The sequence below is a fragment of the Giraffa tippelskirchi genome, chromosome 4, assembly GCF_054371585.1.
Source record: "Giraffa tippelskirchi isolate mGirTip1 chromosome 4, T2T-mGirTip1v1.2.pri, whole genome shotgun sequence".
In the NCBI taxonomy this organism is placed as follows: domain Eukaryota; kingdom Metazoa; phylum Chordata; class Mammalia; order Artiodactyla; family Giraffidae; genus Giraffa; species Giraffa tippelskirchi.
Window position 1 is genome coordinate 86,185,645 of NC_137278.1, and position 15,213 is coordinate 86,200,857.

The following is a 15,213-nucleotide window of genomic DNA, read 5'->3' on the forward strand; positions in this document are numbered from 1 at the left end:
ACTTCACTGTGGGACAACTGGATGAACTAAACATCAACATCACAGTGTTGATGTAAAGGCAAGGACAGCAGAATAAGGAATAGATTCTAACATGAACCCAACCAATAGTTCACAGCATGACCTTTTTTAAGTCACAACTTTCCCAGACTTCAATTTTCTGATCTGTTACTCCTAGTTAGGGATTCCCCGATGGCTCAAGTGGTAAAGAATCTGCCTGCTACACAGGAGACACAAGAGATACAGGTTTGATCCCTGGTTCGAGCAGATCCCCTGAAGAAGGGAATGGCAACCCACTTCAGTCTTCTTGCCTGGATAATTCCATGGACAGAGGAGCCCGGTGGGCTACAGTCTATGAGGTTGCAAAGAGTTGGACATGACTGAGCTACTAACACACCCACACTACGAGCTAATACTGAGTCCAAAGGGAGGTTGTAGAGAAAACAAGGAGATGTTGGATTTTAAAATGTCAAAATGGTTAGGTACTGTGCACATAAACGATAATTTTGTTACCAGTTTGTTAAATAACTAATGTGTGAAGGTTTCTGTTCATTCAATGGACTGCATATTACATGGAATTGAAGCAGTTGCTAGAATGTTAGTAGAGAGCCAAGGGCGGTGGGCAAGAGGAAGGAACATGAAAATGAGAAAGACGGCCTTGAGGCTCTCTCCCTGCATCCCAGGAGAGCTAAGAGCACACACAAGTGGAATATGTTAAGGGACTTCCCTGGCCGCTCAAATGATAAAGAATCTGCCTGCGATTCAGGAAATCCGGGTTCCATCCCTGGGTCAGGAAGATCCCCTGGAGAAGGGAATGCCAACCCATTCCGATATTTTTGCCTAGAGGATTCCATGGACAGCAGAGTCTGGCAGGCTACAGTCCATGGAATATGTTAAACAATCAAAGAAAATAAAGTATTTCTGGGGAATATCTGAGGAAGTGAGCTGATACAGATCACTGTCAATTCATAGCAAATCAAATCTAGATTGACTGGATTTGATGAGTTTGGATTGATGGGATTGATTTAGTTTGACTTGACTGGATAAAAAGTTATAAGTGTTATAAAGGGCCTTTAGTGATGTGGCTGAGCTGTGGGGGAGGGGAACCATTCAGGGGTCCTGTGATTAGGTCTCAGTCTTTAGTGAGCTTATGCCTCTGGACTGTGAACTTCACAAATATTTCTGAATTGTTTTTCTACCCCCTCAGATGAGACTTGGGCTTCCTTTATAGCTCAGTTGGTAAAGAATCTGCCTGCAATGCAGGAGACCCCGGTTCAATTCCTAGGTTAGGAACGTCCCCTGGAGAATGGATAGGCTACCCACACCAATTTTCTTGTGCTTCCTTTGTGGCTCAGTGGGTAAAAAATCCTCCTGCTATGTGGGAGACCTGGGTTCGATCCCTGGATTGGAAAGATCCCCTGGAAAAAGGAAAGGCTATCTACTCCAGTATTCTGGCCTGGAGAATTCAGTCCATAGAGTTGCAAGGAATTGGACTCGACTGAGTGACTTTCACTTTCAAATGAGACAAGATGGCCCTGTAGTTTGGAAACACAGTAATATGATCTCTTAATCCCTAATTCCCTCTCCCCCTTTCCCCTCTCCTTTGGTAACCACTATATTCTGTATCTGTGAGTTGTTTCTGGTTTTTTTTTTTAATGGTAAAAAGCTTTAATAATAGATTGTGTTTTTATAGGCAACCAATCAGCAATTAATGAGCCATTTAAATTTTTTTACTTGAAACCAATATTCAAGAATGATGAACCCCAAATGCAGCCTCTCACACTGACCCACATGACGAAGCACAAATGAAGCCAGTGGTGCGCCCCATCAGCATGCTGCGCTGCGTGTCAACAGAACGGGCCCCCACCCCGAGCCCCGGCCCCGGCCCCGGCCCACAGATAAATGATTGTGCACTGCACGATGATGCCATGAGCTGAGAACTTTGGTTCATGCAATCGGCTGCCACAGAGGCTACACTCCGAACCCGCAGCCCCGGCGCCTGAGGCCAGCGGGCGGAGCGGCTCGCAGCGTCAGCCGTGCTCCTTCCACAGCACCAGGTGGATGCTGTGGTCGGGCATGCTGGTGGCAAAGACCAAGCCCATGTCGTTGTGCCCATCCAGCCCGTTCAGCCAGGACGCTTCACCTGCCAGGAAGCTGGAGCCCCTCTTGGATTTCCTATACTCGGGGAGAGGCCAGCGGCTAATCAGGCTCTCTGTCCGCAAGTCCAGGATATACAGGTAGCAGTTGTCGAACACCAGGGCAAAGATATCTCCAAAGCCAAGCAAGGCCAGGTTTGCTATCTCAGGAGTCTTGATGACCCTGAGAATATCATAACTGGCAAAGTCTCACTGGTAGAAGCCCAGTGCCGAACTACAGACAATGTATTTGCCATCAAAATGAAGTCTTGGCTGCAGGCAGATACTTCTATCCTCAGAGACAGACAACGTCTTTAAGCACTTAGTTAATTTCTCTCCCAGTTGGCCAAATCTTGATCTCATATTTGTCTGCACTTAAGAGGATGTAGCCTCCAGGGCTGTGCAAGAGAGACTTGACTTTGCACTTCTGCAAGACCACCTTGGTGACCCATTTTGTGTGCCCCGTGTGTTCAGGCATGTCCCGGCAGGTAAAGCCCATACTTTCACAGTGAAGTCTGCAGAGCCGCTCACCAAGACGTCCAGTTCGTCATTGTAGTCGACACTAAACACCGCCCCCGTGTACCCCTGGAAGTGCTGGGTCCTGGCTCCAGAGCTCCACTCCCAGCAGGCCACAGTGTTGTCAAAGGAGCCTGTCACAAGCTTCTGCTCATCAAACTTCACCGCAGCACAAGTGTGGGTCTGGATGCCATAGACACACTGCCCTGAGCTCACATCCCACAGTTTTGCAGACAAGTCATCTGACCCTGTACACAGAAGTCCATCTTTGTAGTAAAGTGCATACACTCTGGCACTGTGTCCAATTAAAGACGAGGTCTCAAAGGCTTCATGGTCCTCCAGTTGCTTCATTCTCAAAATAGCCTTCAAATAAACCTTCTTCCAGTGCAAAGCATCCTGAACAGAATCATCTATCAGCCAGCCCAAATTTTTACAGGCAGTCTGCCACAACTCTGTACAGGCACTTATCACCTTATTCCACTGTTTAGAGACGAGGCAGCATGTGAGTAAAGCCTGAGGGTCGAGCTATTTTAACAAATAAAAACTGAGCTCCAGGGGAAGAAGTTTGAGGAAGTCCTGCCTGAGCAGTCTCCAGGTTATTGGAGAGGTGTCTGAGCTGGACTGCCCCACTCAGACTAATCAGGTGATTCAGAGTTTCATTTTTATGCAAATCTGTCAGAGAAAGAAATGTAACAGAAATGTTATCAAGCCTTGTCTCAAAGTCCTTTCTCTTCATAAGGTTATGGAAAAATTTACCTGAGGGAGCGCCCGCCCGGGACCTCGTGCCGGGCTCACACCAACTAGGCGCACTCGGGCCGCCAGAGCCTTGCAGCGGCCGGGTCCGCTCTGCAGCCATGGCGCCTGGACCTGCAGCCACCGCTCCGGGTCTGCAGCCTCACACGAGTTGTTTCTGTTTTGCAGATACATTCATTTGTATCATTTTTTAGATTCCACATGTAAGTAATATCACATTGTATTTGTCTTTCTCGGTCTGACTTATTTCACTAAGGATAATATTCTCTAAGTCTGTCCATGTCGTTGCAAATGCAGAATTTCATTCTTTTTATGGGTGAATAATATTCCATTGTTATATCCCACACCTTCTTTGTCAATTCATCTGTTGATGGGCATTTGGGTTGCTTTCACATCTTGGCTATTGTAAATAGCGCTGCTATGAACATTGAGGTACAAGTAACTTTTTGAATTAGTGTTTTGTTTTTTTCTGATAGATATCCAGAGTGGCATTGTTGGATCATATGGTAGGTCTATTTTTAGGTTTTTGAGGGACCTCCATACTGTTTGCCACAGTGGCTGCACCAATTTATATTCCCACCAACAATGTACAAGGCTTCCCTTTTCTCCACACCCTCTCCAGCATTTGTTTGTAGACTTTCTGATGTTAGCTATTCTGACAGGTGTAAGGTGATATCACATTATTTTGATTTGCATTTCTCTAAAAACTAATGATACTGAACATCTTTAAATGTGTCTGTTAGCCATCCAAACGTCTTCTTTGTTTTTTGGTTTTGTTGGACTTTTTGTTTGTTTTGTTTTTGGCTGTGCTTGATGGATCTTAATTCTGCAACCAGGCCCCTTGCACTGGAAGTGCAGAGTCCTAACCATTGGCCTGCCAAGGAATTCCCTGTATGTCTTCTCTGGATAACAGAATGTCTACTCAGGCCTTATGTTCATTTTTGATTGGGTTATTTATCTTCCTGATTGACAATAGATGACCTTTAATCGATCAGATATTACGTCAGTAAATAGCATTTAGAACACCCTCAGTTAACATAATTATCTATATGTTGTGCTGTGCTTAGTTGCCCCAGTTGCAACTCTTTGTGACCCGAGGGTCTACAGCATGTCAGGCTCCTCTGTGCATGGGGATTCTCCAGGTGAGAACACTGAAGTGGGTTGCCATGCCCTCCTCCAGGGGATCTTTCCAACCCAGGGATCGAACCCAGGTCTCCTGCATTGCAGACGGATTCTTTACCAGCTGAGCTACCAGGGAAGCCCAATTATCTATATGGTTCGGTATATATTCATCTTTGCTGTTTCTTTTCTTTTTGTCTCATATTTTCTATGTTTTCTTTTTTGCACCTCTTTTGTTATTGTTGCTATCCTACCAGCTTTATTATGCTTATTAAACTTTGAATTTTATAATAGTTTTGGATTTCTAGAATAGTTGTAAAATAATACAGAAAGTTCTTGTATATCTGATTCCCAGTTTTCTTTATTGTTAAGATCTTACATTTGTATGACACATTTGTCACCACTAATGAATGAATACTAATACATTATTATTAGTTATGGCCCATAGTTTATTCAGACTTCCTTAGCTTTACTTAATATCCCTTTTTTTGTTCCAGGATATTTAGTTGTTATGTCTCCCTGGACTCCTCTTGGCTGTGACAGTTTCTCAGATTTTCCTTGTTTTTGATGACCTTAACAGTTTTGAGGAGTAGTTTTTGAGTCAGGTGTTTTATAGAATATCCTTTAACTTGGGTTTATTGATGTTTTTCTCAAGACTAGACTGGGTTTTTGGAAGGAATACCATAGAGATAAAGCACCATTCTCATGGCCTCCTATCAGGGACATATATCATAGTATGTGACTTATTCCTGTTGATGTTGACCTTGATCCCCTCTCTGAGTGTTTGTCAGGCTTTTGCACCATAAAACTACTCTTTTCTTCCCACTTTTCATCTGACGTTTTGGAAGGAAGCCTTTATACACATCCCACACTTAAAGGTAAGGGGTTATATTCTCTCTTTGAGAGAGATATAATTTATTTAGAATTCTTCTGCAGGGGAGATTTAGCTCTTCTCTCTCATTTATACTAGTAGAAACTCAAAGATATTTATTTACACTTTAGGTTATAGTTTAGTACTATGTTATTTATTTTATTGTTCAAATTGTTCCAGCTTTGATCGTTGGATCCTTTTCAGTTGGATCCTGTGTCACTTGAACATACTCCTCTAGACAGATAGATAAATTTTAGCACTTTCTTACTTCCTGGTACTACAAGTTTTTCTTCTACGTTATCTGCCCAGCTCTAGAATCTTCCCCAGGGAGCCTTTGTTGCTTTTATTGGAAAAAGCTTTTAGAAACCAAGATCTGCATGCTAGTTGTGCTTGCCTGTTGCTACTGGATGTTGTTACTTGTAGGCCCTCAGCTGACAGAGCAAGTAAATATATTTATGTATATTTATATATATACACATCGGAGAAGGCAATGGCACCCCATCCAGTACTCTTGCCTGGAAAATCCCATGGACGGAGGAGCCTGGCAGGCTGCAGTCCATGGGGTCGCTACGAGTTGGACACGACTGAGCGACTTCACTTTCCCTTTTCAGTTTCATGCATTGGAGAAGGAAATGGCAACCCACTCCAGTGTTCTTGCCTGGAGAATCCCAGGGACGGGGGAGCCTGGTGGACTGCTGTCTATGGGGTCGCACAGAGTTGGACACGACTGAAGCGACTTAGCACTAGCATATATATACACATAGCTGCAAAAATTCTCTATGCGACCATCTATACCTTTAATAAGCTAAACATGAGTTCATACTGATGTCTTCAGCTCTAACCCAGTATCACAAGGCTCATTTGAACCTTCCCCTGCTTAAGAGCAGTTCTTTTAAAATGTTATTTTCTGTCCTGGTCACTTCTTCCCTCTTTTCCTTCAATTATCCCACTCAGAAATGTTTCACCTTAGTCTTTATAAGACCTCAATCCTGAGCCGGTAATATACATTTGCTCAATATCAGCATGGACCCCTGAAAATTCTCTGCTTAAATATTTAACAGGTGGAAGATTAGGAATTCCCTGGCGGGCCAGTGGTTGGGACTCCATGCACTCACTGCCAAGGACCCAGGTTTGATCCCTGGTGAGGAAACTGAGATAAAATAATTTAAAAAATAAAAGGTGGAAGATCTATACTGTAAAGCATCAGACGATAGATGTGTTGACTTATGGATGTTCTCCTTGCCTACTGATTGAGTCTTGTTTAGTGTGTTAGTCGCTCATTCGTGTCCAACTCTTTGTGACCCCATGGTCTATGGGTTGCCATTCCTTTCTCCGAGGGATCTTTCCAACCCAGGGATTGAACCCAAGTCTCAACTGAGTCTTAAGAGGCACATTTAATTGCTCAGCACCTCAATTTCCACTTTGGGCTTACAAGGAGGCTCAGTGGTAAAGAATTTGCCCGGCAATGCAGGAGAAATGGGTTCAATCCCTAAGTAAGGAAGATCCCCTGGAGAAGGAAATGGCAACCCATTCCAGTATTCTTGCCTGGAAAATTCCATGGACAGAGGAGCCTGGAAGGCCACAGTTCACAGGGTGGCTAAGAGTCAGATGCAACTGACCACACACACTCAATTTCCAAAAGGGACAAATGTTTAACTTATTCTCTCACCAGTTTGTTGTGGCGATGAAACATAGTATGAGGATAAAAATAACTTTGTAACATAAAAAGCTCTGATCACTGACAGCCTCTTCAGTTGGCTCAGGTGTCCCTTCAACATACCCTCACCTACTTAAAAAAAAAAAAAAATACTTCCTTACTTTCTGGCATTATAGGCTCCTCTACTATGTTACCTGCCCAGCTCATCATTCATTTCTCCATCATCATTCATTTCTCCATCTTCAAATGGAGGATCATTCATTTCTCCATCTTCAAATGGAGGACCATTCATTTCTCGAAGGAGAAATCAGAATTAGATACGGAATCACAGTGATATTTGACCAACCTCTTAACGCCATGCCTGAAGTCATAAGGAAGGAACAAACACTGTTTCATTTAATCCTCAAAAGGGGGTACCTTTTATTATCTTCATCTTATAGATGAGAAAATTGAGGTTTATAGAAGTTAAGAATTAAAAAAAATTTTTTTTTGATTGGAGTATAATTGCTTTACAATGTTGTGTTGGTTTCTGCTATACAACGTGAATCAGCAATCAGTAAATATATATATCCCCTCCCTCCTGAGCCTCCTTCCTATCCACCCCACTCTTCTAAGTCATCACAGAGCACTGAGCTGAGCTCCCTGAGCCATACAGCAGCTTCCCACTAGCTGTCTATTTCACACATGGTGGTATATCTATGTCAGCACTACTCTCTCAATTCATCCCACCCTCTCCTTCCCCCACCACGTCCACAAGGCCGTTCTCTATAGGTACATCTCAATTCCTGTCCTGCAAAGAGGTTCATCAGAAATTAAGAAATGAATAGTGGTGGTAATGACAATAAACAGCACTTCCTGAGGGCTTCCTATGGGCCTAGTACTGTTCTAAGCTCTGTACACTTATCAACTCATTCAATTTTCACAACAACCTGATGAAGACATTTTCTATTATCCCCACTTTACAGAAGAGGAAACTAAAGCACAGAAAGGATTCCATAGCTGGTAAATGACAGGGCTGGCATTCTTTTGAATGAGTATTTATATTTACTGAGAACCTACTTCTTAGTTAGGCTATTCTTCCAACTAGGTACTGCAGGGGAACAAGTTCACTAGACAAAACTCATGTTCTCATGCTGCCCATATTACACAAATAGAAGGCAATATTATTGCATTAATATGGGAAATATCCTCTCTACCTAAAGAGGCTTCTTTCACTTAAGACTATTTTCGAGAAGAGATTTTGTCCTTAAAACATTATGCCAGCAGTGGTCTATGGAGTGCAGCATCATTTTCAACTTGGTTTCAATTGATTTTCTGGTTGTTTTATCCCAGAATTCAGAAAATGGTAACTGAAGGTGGGTGTGTCCTCAACAAATGGGGTTGATCTCCTTACAATTGTGCGTGTCTTACTTTTTTATAACACCTCAGTTTTTTTAACCCCAGCTGTCCTCAGTGGCAGCTGATTCCAGCACCTCCTCATTGAGAAGAGTCAGCGCAGGAAACTACATTTAATATTGTATAGTAGTATCTTATGTAACATATATATGTATCACTTTTTTGTATACCTGAAACTAACACAATATTGTAAGTCAACTAATAGTTCGAAAAGGAAAAAGAAGAGTCAATCCCTGAGATTCCCTAGTGAATATGAACTTGTCCAGCAAGACTGGGGCTAAACAGATCACAAAACACTATTGTGTTCAGAGCTGCTGCAGAATGAAGCCAACATGGGGAAGAGGACAAATCCAAAAAGCCACAGAGAAGTGGAGCAATGGCCTGGCATGACCTGGGCGGAATATGCCTACTTTAGGACTTGTTATGCAAGATAATGAATCTCCTCAGGGCTCAAGACATCCTGAATCAGGTCTGAGTTTTCTTGAAGCTAAAAGCACCCTTACCCACACAGCATCCCAAAGCCTCTTTGTTACTGAGAACATGTATGCCTGGGAATCTTGCTATAACCATCCTATTTCCCAGAGGTACTAGCCAAGGAATTTTTCCACAAACCAATGAAATTCTCAGTCTTTGTGGTCAAATGCCCTCTGTCTACCCTTTTCTTCTCCTTAGCTTTATTCCCTTAGACATCTACTCAAAGACACTTGGAACACTGAAATCACTCTAGCAATACCAAAAGCTACGTGATGCTGATTGAAGACACTTGAAGAGAAACAGTGCTTTGAATTAAAGCATGTTTCCTAGTGTTAGTGAATAACACAAAAATAGGACCCACTTAGCCATATACCCCTACTGGGTAATTCATCGTCTGGCAGCTTTGGAAGTGCCAAAGTGCTTTGGGGGGCCTTCTAAGCACTTCTATCCATCCCATTCCTTTCCTTGATTGCTTTCAAAAGAACCAAAAACAAACAAGGCATGTTAATTACTACGGGGTATTCATTATTTGGTTCAAAGCCTCAAAGTTCAAAAGAATCAGAACAATTTATTTTCTGAATTCACTTACCCCAGTTTCCAAACCAGGCAACATATGTACAGTCTTTACTATTTGTTGACAATGTTCTTTCACTGTAAGCATTACTGCCCCTGAAGCAATGTTCTAAGACCATCCTTGGGCTGAATGCAACAATTAAGTCTTTTTTCAAAAGATGTGCAGATAAGATTGCTTGGGAGTTTGGAAGCAACTCTAGTCTAGGAAGCCCAGTCAATTCCATATTAATGGAATGTTGAAATTTTCCTTGCCTACCCCTGAAAGATAAGGCTGCCTGCTTTGTCAATTCTATAAACTGTAAGTATTCATTTTTTGTCCTAGTAGATCCAGAAAAATATAGAGAATAGTAAAACCAACATCCATATAATAGCCATAATGATTTAACAAATGCTAACATTTTGCCATATTTCTGTCAAAATCAATTATAATGATGGATATCCCTACTTGACTCATGAAATAAGTTAAACCAAGAGTCCCATTTCCATTTTTCTCCTTAAGGGACATTTTACAATGAAACCTTTCAATTCTGAGCCTTTTGCAACCATGATTTCAAAACAGAAGAGACATGGGTTCAGGAATAGACCATAAATATTCCAAACAGGACTTCAACAGGGCTTCACTGCTACCTAGAGATGGGTATGGGCATTGAGGGAGTCTGCAGGGGACATTAAATAGGGCATTTAGAAGAGACAAATGTTCTATAAACACCCAAGTGGTGAGATCTGATGAGCCGGCGTTTCAGGGAAACAAGATCTAAAGTTACTCAGGTCTATGCTTTGTTGATTTCCTTTAATGCATATATACTTCGAGGTTTCATTTTACAAGCATCTTCCTTTGACATAACATCCATACACAATTTGAATTGCAGAAGTTTAGAAACTAAACTGGGCTTCTCTGGTGGCTCAGTGGTAAAGAATCTGCCTGCCAACACAGGAGACACGGGTTTGATCCCTGTTTCAGGAAGATCCCATATGCCTCGGAGCAACTAAGCCTGTGCACCAAAACTATTGAGCCCGTGCTCTATAGCCTGGGAGACACAACTACTGAAGCCTGTGAGCCCTAGAGCCCACGCTTGGCAACAAGAGAAGCCACCACAATGAGACGCCCGTGAACTGCAACTAGACAGTAGCCCCCTGCTTACTGCAACTAGAGAAAAGCCTGCGTGCGGCAACGAAGACCCAGCACAACGAAAAATAAATAAACAGAAACTAAAGTCCTATCTATCCCCCTATTTAGTTAACACACATAGTCATATCTAACCATGTGGGTCTTGAATGACTTTCCTTTCTTTCATATATGACCATAATAAACTCCTCAGCTCCCACACCAGCCATTTAGTTCTGATGAAATTTCTTTTCAGAGCATGTATAGGTTTTTGTAGCTTTCCCCTGGTTTACAACCATCCCAGATTAAAAGCTGAGTTCAAACAAGGATTAAGCACACTGTGTTGACAATTTCAGACATACCTACTAAGAGCTGTCTCAGTAAGCCTACATCCCCAGGCAGGAAGAAAGCAAATAGCTGTTTACTGATCTCACTTTAAAGCAAAATCATGTAGTTGTTCCTCTACACCAAACTGTCATACCTTGAAGAAATTTAAAAACTTAGAAATCAAGTTCTGGAAATAGATAGTGGTGGGACTTCCCTGGTGGTCCAGTGGTTAGGAATCTGCCTTGCAATGCAGGGGCATGGGTTCGATCCCTGGTTGGGGAACTAAGATCCCACATGCCATGGGGCAACTAAGCCCAAGAACCACAACTAGAGAGAAGCCTACTCACCACAACAAAGATCCTGTGTGCCACAACTAAGACCTGATGCAGCCAAAATAAATAAGTAAATAAATACAAAAAATGATAGTGGTGATGGTTTGTGAATGTACTTAATGCCACTGAATCATACACTTAAAAATTATTAAAATGGTAAATGTTATGTTTCACTACAACAATTTTTTAATTAGAAATTATAAAATAAATAACAGTTGAAAATAGATCAAATGAAATTGTAAAAAAAAAAAAATTAATCTTTTGGGCAAACAGAAAGACTTTTAGAGTTGGTAAGATAGAAAGCTAGGTAGAATTGACAAAACCCACAGAATAGAATTTGAGTGATTCTATTTCTCAAACACTCAGTGTATTGAGGTCCACTCATGCTTTTTGCTTCCTAAACCAGAAAAAGAACAGGATATCTGATGATTAAAACTAGAAGAGAGTCCAACCTTGAAATATGGATTTACTCTGCTTCTGGACAGGACCCTCTCTTCTGTACCCTCTCTGCTGTACAGATAGGACCCTATCTGTACTCTTCAGTCACAGGTATCTGGTCACCTGTGTCCACGTAGCATTATTTGATATTAATAAAAATGCAATTTTAATCTGTTAGGTCATACTTGTTTACTTTGATAGGCTCTGTCTAAACTGTGTAGATCAGGTTGCTGTGAAAAAGCCCTAAGGAAGTTTTTAGGGCTTTTTAAAGTTTAACAAATTTTGTTAAACATTCAGTATCTGCTTCCCAAAATCCACTAGTAAAGGACTTCAAAAAGGTAAGAAAGCAATCTGGTTCATTATTACATTGTCCTATCACTTGGAAAATGTGTGCTTTATATGCCCCCCAAATATCTGACTACAACCAAATAGAAAAACAAGTCATTAGAACTTCTCCCTGACGTGGCCTTCGTTTATAACCAGCCAATATATGATGAAAGTTTATGTTCCTTTTCCACGTAAGTCATTTTTCCAATTGAAAATTGCTCCCAGCTGTTCTGACCCAGATGTGTTGGCAGCCCCATGCTGTGAGGACCATTTTACAGGTGATGAAGCCCTCAGACAATGAAGTTTACACAACTTATATACAGCTGGTCTTGAAGACAACTTTGGACTTTTAACGCCACCTCCTCAAAAAAAGAATAGGAAAAAAGCAGTGACTTCCTGACACTCCGCTTGGGGCCCAGTTAAAAGGGGATTTCAGTGCTGTAGGCCTACATGTATGCAGACCCTAGGCTTACGAAGCAAGAGTAAGATAACTGACCCAGCCTACCCCTCCCCTCAAGAACTCAGCCTGCTTTAACTGGAAATCACTCCAGAGCGATAAGAAAATGATCAGAAATTGTCCCTGGGACTGAGCTTCCAGGAGAGGGAACTCATGATGTCGGAATGAGCCTGAGTTGCCTTTCATCTTTTAGGTTTACATGATCCCATTCTAGACTGCACCAACTTCACTCTCCTTCCCATTTAAACAAACGGCCATTTTTATCACAAACAAGTTGTGTGTAAAATTAGCGCAAGATTATCTTTCATTGGCAAGTCATAGGAAAACCAGAACAATGGTTGATAACCTGGGTGACTGTATGGCCCAGTTTTCCTAGGTCAGCCCCAGGCAATTTAACATATATCAGATGTTTCATTTTTTGAACAAAACTTATACATAATAGTGGAATTAAACTCTTTGGGATGGGTTTAGTAGACTTCCGTCAACCTTTTCTCTTTTCCAGCTGTTCCCTGATGAGGTGCACCTGACATCCTCTTGGAGAGAAAACATGACAAAATCCTGCAGCCACCAGTTCCTAGGAACTCACGGTGGTGACAGACCCTGCTGCCTGCCACCTCCGCCTTGTCCCTGCTGTAGCTGCGGAAGTCCGTGAAACTGCTTGGCCACACCTCAGCAGAGTCAGTGGGAAAGGTGAGAAAGGGTAGGCTATGTGTAAGTGAAATAACACTCAGGAAGGGGAGGCTGAGGAGTTCCGTCAGAGTGTAGGAACTACAGTTCGAATATTCTTTTTTACAGTGCTTTTGTCATTTACCACAAATCGCCATCTGCAGCAAGCATTTTTTGCATTGTTGGGTAACATCTTTTCTTTTACAATAATCTCTTTGGGGAGCAGTCAGCTTCAAAGGATCAAAGTATATTTTTAGGGAAAACGAAAGTATTAAAATTGTAGATTAATGTATAACTTGTATAAAATATTTGTTGGCACCTTGCTTCCACTTTGGGGATATCATAATGCCATTGTTGGCCACAGGAAAGCCAGAGAACACAAATTTATTGAAGAAACATCAGCATTTGCTTCAAAATTTATTACTTTAAGTAGCTCATGCTTAGAGATGATCATTTAACACTAAAAGCTGCACAAGTTGTGTTTTCATCACTTTGTGAAGCTTAATTTTTCATTTAGATGCAATGACTGTTCTTCTAAACTCATTTCACTTCTTGCGCATGCATGAAAAACGAAGCATTAGCTGCTAATGGCCCCCTTTTAGCAGAAGTAGAACCATGTAAACATTGAAATGATACAAGGTTTCTATCAAGGTCATCAGATGCTTCAAGTGAGAAATTTGTTACTTCTTATGAGGGTTCACTTTTTTCAAAACCCAATTCATGAAATAAAACTAAACCTTTGGAAAGTTCATTCCATCAAAGGTGAAAAGTCTGACATTCTGGCTGATGTTATAAATTCAGTTTAATAGTTCATCATTGAAGAGAAACTGTGTTTTGTGGGTGATAGATCTTGATTCCTGGAGTCCTGGTAGAAACAATATTCTTACTAAATTAAAAACCTGTGGAACAGAAACTTATTTGGATGAGATAGTGAAATGTATGTGTGTGATTAGTACTTTTGTCCAAACAAGCTGTGGTGGTCTACCAATGGAAACAGAAGCTAAGATGTCAAATTTTACACACACAGTAACTGTATCACAAAATTCTCCTTTAGGCTTATCAATTGATTTAGAATATCATGAGTTACCTTGTTAAAATCAATGTAAGTGTCATATAATGCTCTGAATTTTGGTTTCATTTTGTTCAGTCTTCACAGCATAGAGTGAATGGTTTTTCTTTTTTTCTTTTTAATTCAGCTTTTGAGCTTGAATATTTTAGAAAGATACAATGATTGAAAACCAAGCTGATGAACAGCCAGGACCAATTACATAGATTTTGGGGACCGGTACAAAATGAAAATGCAGAATCCTTTGTCAAAAAATTAAAAATTTCAAGATGGCAACAGCAGGGCCATAAACCAAGTGTGGAACCCTTCTCAGCATTGGGTTCTGTATAGCTGCACAAATCACAAACCCACAAAGCCAGCTCTGCAAACAGGAAGAGAGTAAAACACATCCTGCAGAGTAAGGGGGGTGGTGGATACCATGTACCCTCTGATAAAGTACATGATTTAATTTTGAAATTCTGTAATTGTGCCCTGGTTGATCTCCACCTTTGAGAAGATTTTGATGGAGCCCCTATTTTTATTTGGATAAATTTAGATTCTATCCCAGAATAGGCTGTAACTGAGAATTACCATCTTGAATCCTCTAAATTTGGGGAACCATTCAAAAGAATCATAGATAGAAACAACTTACTCAGCAAGCTGTATTATAAAAATAGTTGTCAAAGAAGGTACTCTGAATAGAGGACAAAATTACCTGAGGAAACATTTGGACTGAATTATTTATACATTTCAATATTTTTAAGTTAGAGTTGAGAATAGCCTTTATTTAGCAGACTTCTCTTGGCTTATCAGGTACTTCGTCACCAGTAGAGAGCATTTTTCTTTATTGAATATATCATGGTCTGTAGAGAAGTCAATTGAAGAATCAGCGATTTCAAATTTATTAAGCTCACGATGCAGACAATTTTATGAAAAAAGTTAAAAATAATAAAACTATTGGGCTTTCCTGGTGGCTGAGTGGTAAAAAATCTGTCTGCCAATGCAGGAGACATGGGTTCGATCCCT

At 41.2% G+C, this 15,213-nt stretch overlaps 1 pseudogene; it reads right to left on the reverse strand.

The window, feature by feature from the left end:
* Positions 1–1,897: 1,897 nt before the first annotated feature.
* On the reverse strand, positions 1,898–3,384 carry LOC145503748 (F-box/WD repeat-containing protein 2 pseudogene; annotated as a pseudogene).
* Between the last annotated feature and the right edge of the window lie 11,829 nt (positions 3,385–15,213).